Source organism: Eriocheir sinensis, chromosome 32 (assembly GCF_024679095.1).
Source record: "Eriocheir sinensis breed Jianghai 21 chromosome 32, ASM2467909v1, whole genome shotgun sequence".
NCBI lineage: Eukaryota > Metazoa > Arthropoda > Malacostraca > Decapoda > Varunidae > Eriocheir > Eriocheir sinensis.
In genome coordinates, this window is record NC_066540.1 from 6,836,322 (window position 1) to 6,843,821 (window position 7,500).

Here is a 7,500-nt window from a genome sequence, read left to right on the forward strand (position 1 = left end):
ACCTCGGTAATGGTTGTGGTGGTAGTGGTAATGGTGGTGGTGAGCAATGTGGTAGTAATGGCGAGTGATGCAGGTTGTGATGGTAGTAGAATTAACAATAGTGGTGGTAGCGGTAGAATTAGTAGTGGTGGTGGTGAGTGATGATGGGTGGTAATGGTGGTGGTAGTAATAAAGAGGGGTTGGGTGGTGGTGGTGGGGGGGGGGGTCAAGAAAGTACCTGGAGAAGGGGATAAAGAGACAGTCAGACACAGACAGGCAGAAACAAACAGAGAGGCAGACAAGTGAGTGAATGAAAGGTGTGTGCGTGCGTGTATGTGTGCGTGTATGTGTGCGTGTATCTTGGGGAATGGGGGAGGGTGGACTGACTGAGGGCGTGGGAGTAACCGCAGGTGAGTGGGTGTTTTGAATACGTGCGTGACTGGCCGTCCATAATTTCAAACACTTCGAGCCTCACACAGCCACGTTTGGTATCTTTTTTTCTTTTATGGAGGTTGTGAGTATTTCCATGGGTAATACACACACACACACACACACACTCACACAGTCGCTCCCACTCACACACACACACACACACACACACACATACTATGTAATTTAAAAGAAACTGTGGTCAATAAACTATCTATCTATCTATCTATCTATCTAAACCCATAGAACGTTGTGTCGTGGTGTTATGGTCCGGATCTTCGACGAGGCTGTTTGTTCTCTTCGGGTTCACGCTGGGCGGGTTTGCGAGGCGCTGGGCTGTGGACGCCCGGACAGGGAGTGACGGCCCAAGACGTGCGCGGAGCCTCCTGCAGACCTCCACCGATCCCGTCCCCGCCCCGCCAGCTGCACGGAACGCGAGGTACTCGGCGGCACAGACGACGCAGAGGCTGTGTCGTCTGCGCCGTCGAGAACCTCCACGTTTCGTGTAGAAGACGGCACAGAGACGGTGTTTGGGGGTCTTCCAGGAGGTTCTGCCCCGTGGTTGGGCGATCACGTGTCGGGGGCGTCGACAGCCTCCGCCGCCGTCTCTACCCGATACAAGGGGAACAGCGCCGAGAATTGGTCCCCGCAACCCCCGCCGAGTCCGAGCCCGAGGAGGACAGCACCGACGAGGAGGCGGATCACGAAACTTACGGCACAAAGATTTATGAATTTATGACCAACACACGGAGGCGGCGCTGCACCGAATTGTGGAGAAAGGGGATGGTTAGTTTGCCGGACCTGTTTGTGTGTGCTATTGCCCGCCGCAGAGGTGTTGGCTAGCACGGATAAGTGGCACTCCTCTCCCACCCTTCTTCCCCTCTTCCTTCCTTCCTTCCTTCCTCTTTTATTTATTGTGAGACTAGTGACAGTTTGACAAGGCTTCTTCTTCTTTTTTTTTTTTTTTTTTTTTTTACAGCAAAGGAGACAGCACAAGGGCATAAAAAAAAGGAAACAACAATAAAAAAAAGCCGCTACTCGCTGCTCCTGTAAAGAATCCGAAGAGGTGGCCGAAAGAGCAGTCAATTATGTGAGAAGAGGTGTCCTGATACCTGTACCATAAACGTGAAAAGCAATAAGGAGGACCCGACTAATGAGTGGACTTTGGATGATGATTATTGGGGCGTTCTGTTCTTGGCGCTTCTTGTGGACTTTGGAACTATTTGATGTGATAGCCGAGCATCTGAGAATGAGGGCTTCTTCTTCATCTACTTCGACCTCTTCTTCTTCTTCTTCTTCTTCTTCTTCTTCTTCTTCTTCCTTTCCCTCCCACTGCTTTTACGCTATCTTCTTTTTCTTCTTGTACTTTTCTTCTTCCTCTTCTTCTTCTTCTTCTTCTTCTTCTTCCTCCTCCTTTCCCTCCCACTGCTTTTACGCTATCTTCTTTTTCTTCTTGTACTTTTCTTCTTCCTCTTCCTCTTCTTCTTCTTCTTCTTCTTTTTCCTCCTCCATTCCCTCCACTGCCTCTACGCTATCTTCTTTTTCTTCTTGTACTTTTCTTCTTCCTCTTCTTCTTCTTCTTCTTCTTCTTCTTCTTCTTCTTCTTCCTCCATTCCCTCCACTGCCTCTACGCTATCTTCTTCTTCTTGTACTTCTTCTTCCTCCTCCTCCTCCTCCTTTCCCTCCACTGCCTTTACGCTATCTTCTTCTTCTTCTTCTTCTTCCTCCTCCTCCTCCTTTCCCTTCCACTGCCTCTATGCTATCTTCTTCTTCTTCTTGTACTTCTTCTTCTTCCTCTTCCTCCTTTCTCTCTCACTGCCTTTACACTATCTTCTTTTTCTTCTTGTACTTCTTCTTCCTCTTCCTCCTTCTTTCCCTCCACTGCCTCTACGCTATCTTCTTTTTCTTCTTGTACTTCTTCCTCTTCTTCCTTCTCCTTCATCGCCTTGGTCTGTCCGTGGGTACTGAGGTGACGTCAGGGGGGGGGGGGGGTGCACACCCTCCCCCCTGGCGCCATCTTGGAGGGCTCGGGTAGACAGCCCTGCTTGGTAATTACAGACGAGTGTGTAGACGCCCGGCTGTCCATCACACGCCGCTCCCTAAACAAACATGTCGGCACGCACACACGCACAAACAAACATATTCACACACGTCGAGAATGTGACCGCTTACTCTTTCTCTTCCTATTCGGTAACCCTCCTCCTCCTCCTCTTCCTCCTGTTCTCTACCTCCTCTCTTTTTTTTCTTTATTTCCTTTTTCAAGACCACCTCCTCCTCTTCCTCTTCCTCCTTCTGCCTTCAACTTTCTCCTCATCTCTTCTCATCTGTTTTTTTTTCTTTCCTTTTTAACACCTCCTCCTCCTCCTCCTCCTCCTCCTGTTCTCTACCTCCTCTCTTTTTTTTTCTTTATTTCCTTTTTCAAGACCACCTCCTCCTCTTCCTCTTCCTCCTTCTGCCTTCAACTTTCTCCTTTTCTCTTCTCATCTGTTTTTTTTTTCCTTTTTAACACCTCCTCCTCCTCCTCCTCCTCCTCCTCCTCCTCTTCTCTCCTCTCTCATTTTTCTCCTCCCTTACTTTTCTCCTTCACGCTCTCTCCCTCAAATTGGCTTCCTCCTAACCAGTTTTTCCTACCGTTCTTCCCTGCTTCCTTACCCCTGTCTTCCTCCTTCCCCCTCTCTCCCTTCTCCGCTCCCCTTCACCCCTTCAACCAAGCTCTAGGTGACTGAACGGACTGTATTATCGCCAACGCTATCGACAGACAACTTCACCGCTTGGCTCATTGCTTTCTCCTACCAATTACAATGATTATCGCCACAACAATTCAAGAAACTTCGCGCCTCGTCAGTTAGGGAAGGAAGACTTATTTTATCGCCAAATAACATTACCTATCGCCACGTCAATGAGAAAAAGCATTATCGCCACACTAACTAACATCCCCTCTCGCCATGTCAATTAGGAGAAGCATTATCGCCACACCAAGTGACTCCACCTCTCGCCACATCAATTAGAGGAGGACTTATCGCCACACCAAGTGACCATCTCTCGCCATGGCAATTAGAAGAAGCCTTATCGCCACACCAAGTAACTTCACCTCTCGCCATGTTAGTCAGAAGAAGCCTTATCGCCACACCAAGGAACCATCTCTCGCCACGTCAAATAGAAGAAGCCTTATCGCCACACCAAGTAACCATCTCTCGCCACGTCAATTAGAAGAAGCCTTATCGCCACACCAAGTAACCATCTCTCGCCACGTCAATTAGAAGAAGCCTTATCGCCACACCATGTAACTTCACCTCTCGCCACGTCAATCAGAAGCCTTATCGCCACACCAAGTAACCATCTCTCGCCACGTCAATCAGAAGAAGCCTTATCGCCACACCATGTAACTTCACCTCTCGCCACGTCAACTAGAAGAAGCCTTATCGCCACACCATGTAACTTCACCTCTCGCCACGTCAATCAGAAGAAGCCTTATCGCCACACCATGTAACTTCACCTCTCGCCACGTCAATCAGAAGAAGCCTTATTGCCACACCAAGTAACCATCTCTCGCCACGTAAGTCAGAAGAAGCCTTATCGCCACACCAAGAAACCATCTCTCATCACGTCAATTAGAAGCCTTATCGCCACACCAAGTAACTTCACCTCTCGCCACGTCAATTAGAAGAAGCCTTATCGCCTGACCAAGTGACCATCTCTCGCCACGTCAATCAGAAGAAGCCTTATCGCCACACCAAGTAACTTCACCTCTCGCCACGTCAATCAGAAGAAGCCTTATCGCCACACCAAGTAACTTCACCTCTCGCCACGTCAATCAGAAGAAGCCTTATCGCCACACCAAGTAACCATCTCTCGCCACGTAAGTCAGAAGAAGCCTTATCGCCACACCAAGAAACCATCTCTCACCACGTTAATTAGAAGCCTTATCGCCACACCAAGTAACTTCACCTCTCGCCACGTCAATTAGAAGAAGCCTTATCGCCTGACCAAGTGACCATCTCTCACCACGTCAATTAGAAGCCTTATCGCCACACCAAGTAACCAAATCTCGCCACTTCAATTAGAAGAAGTCTTATCGCCACACCCTGTAACCTCACCTCTTGCAAGGGCCGTCAGGGGGACTCTTATCATCACACTAAGTAACCTCATCCCTCGTAACGTCAATTAGAAGCCTTATCGCCGCACCAAGGAACAGCCATCATCGCAATGCCAAGTTCTTATCGCCACACATACTCTTTTGAACATGTGGCAACGTCATAGGAAATAATATAAAAGCGTGCAGCGGAAAGAGAGACACGACAGTAATAGCGATGACGATGATAACAAAAAGAGAAGGAATGAAAGCTATACTACTACTACTACTACTACTACAACTGCTACTACTATTACAAACAATACTATTACTACTACTTGTAATAATAATCATAATAATAATAATAATAATAATAATAATAATAATAAAAATGCCCATGAGGACCGCAAAATCGAATTAAAGTTGAGGATATATGATTAACACATAATGCAACGGAAATATGTGTGTGAGAGAGAGAGAGAGAGAGAGAGAGAGAGAGAGAGAGAGAGAGAGAGAGAGAGAGAGAGAGAGAGAGAGAGAGAGAGAGAGAGAGAGAGAGAGAGAGAGAGAGAGAGAGAGAGAGAGAATGTACCAACAGGAAGAGAGAGGCGATGACAGCCACGATAAACACTTTGCGGGAAGAGAAAAAAAACGAAAAAAAAAACCGCAATAATAATAATAAAAAGAAGATATTCGAACGTCGCCGGGGAGCAAAGTTAAGGACATGTAAAGGAGAGAAGGCTCCGAAAGCGACAACGACCATACCTTCAACTAGCCAGAGGAACACAACAGCGGCAAGAACAAAGAACAGGATGAGGAGGAGGAAGACAAAGGCGAAGACGAGAGAGTGATCTACACCCACACGGCAACCAGGAGAGTACTATTAACGAACTGACGTAGAGGGACAACATTAACGAGGATGATAACGAGGATAATGGTCGGTATCAGACACAGTAAGTAGCGGGCATATTTTTTTTCATTATTATTATTTTTTTTTACGCCCTTGCACTGTCTCCTTTGCTGTAAAAAAAAAAAAAATTAAGGGGCTATTACACTGGGCAAATTTTCCGTGGATCTTCAGTCAAACCACGATTTCCGCTGGCGTGGTTCTCTTTTGTTTCTTGTTATTGCTGCTGCTGATGATGATGGTGAGTAATACCGTCGTCCTTCAGTGAAATCTACCGTAGCTTTGGAAGATCGTGGACACGTCAGAAAACTATAGAAATATGAGAACCACGTCAGCGGAAATCGTGGTTTGACTGAAGACCCACGGAAAATTTGCCCAGTGTAATAGCCCCTTTAGTAGCAACAGTAGAAGTAGTGCCTATAGTAGTGATAGAAAGAGAAAACGAAGTGAAAATAAAAGAAGCAAAAGAAAAAAAAGAAGAAAAGAAGTTGTAGTAGTAGTAGTAGATGTTGGTAGTGATGGTGGAAGGTTAAGAAGCAGCAGTGGTTTGTGAATAGATACGCACAAAGACAGACAGCTACATATACAAGCTATTATTATTGTTGCTGTTGTTGTTGTTGTTGTGACGAGGCACTTCTCTGATGTACACGAAAAAGTGGAATTACGGGACAAAACACCAAAAAAACCCCCACATGTGTAGAGAATATGATACGTGTGTGTGTGTGTGTGTGTGTGAGAGAGAGAGAGAGAGAGAGAGAGAGAGAGAGAGAGAGAGAGAGAGAGAGAGAGAGAGAGAGAGAGAGAGAGAGAGAATCTTAAAGCCTTTACACAACCTTCTTAAAACAACACAAAGTCTCTCTCTCTCTCTCTCTCTCACACACACACACACACACAAACACACACACAGCCAATCAGTCAGGCCATCAAACATTCACTCACCAAGTCAATATTTAACTGTTTCTTTACTTTGACCAATCACACTCAACATGTATTTATAGAGAGAGAGAGAGAGAGAGAGAGAGAGAGAGAGAGAGAGAGAGAGAGAGAGAGAGAGAGAGAGAGAGAGAGAAACTAATTGAAACTGTGAAAATATTTATCAAAACATTAATAAATAAGAAATACAACTGACGACGATGATAACGAAAACAACAGTAAAAATGGTTCTTGTTATATTGATATGTGTACATGAAGGGAAGTGGAAGAGAGAGAAGGGGGAGCAAGGGAGAAGAAGGAGTGGAAGGGAAGGAGAAGGAAAGAAGAGAGTGGAAGGGAGAATGGAGGATAGGGAAGGGGAGAGGAAAGAGGAACAAGGAAGAGAAAGGGAAGGTAAAGGGAAGGGCATGGCTGAGTGAGGGAAGGGTGAGAAAGGGAGAAGAAGGAATGGAAGGGAAGGCGAAGGGAAGAAGAGAGGAGAAGGGAGAAAGGAGGATAGGGAAGGGGGAGAGGAAATAGGAACAAAGAAGAGAATGGGAAGGTAAGGGGAAGGGCATGGCTGAGCGAGGGAAGAGGGACCGGAATCTCCAAATGAAACAAATTATAGAAAATGACAACATGGAAATAAAGAGCAAGAACCAATATAAAAAAAACGGTCTACAGCTCCAAACACAGAATCCGCGTTAGTAAAGATTTAGCAGCGTTCTTCCTGCAATCCGAAGTTGAGCTCTCTTTTGGCGACTAATCTGAGCGCTTTGTGTGGGAGCAGTTTTTTTTTCATTACTGTTTCCTTCTTTTTTTTTCCCTTGAGCTGCTACACTAATCTCTCTACACTAATTTCTTATCGCTCATTCCCGTTTTCCATCACTCGTTATTTCCGTTTTATTTTTCTCTACTTACTAACATTTTTTTCTGACTCCTTCCTTCTTTCATCTTCTTCAGTAACTCTTTTTTCTTCTTCTGTTCTTATCTCCCCTATGCTCCCCCTCCCTTCCTCTCTCTTTCTTCTTTCCTATATACTCTTCCATTCCCCTCGGTATCTCTTTCATCTTCCCCACTTTTAATTTCCTCTCCCATCCTCTCCTTCCCCTCCTTTCTCTCCCTACATATTCTTTCCTTTCCCTTCCCCTCATTTCCCTCCCTTTCTATTTTTTCTTCCATTAACTCTTCTCCTGTTCCC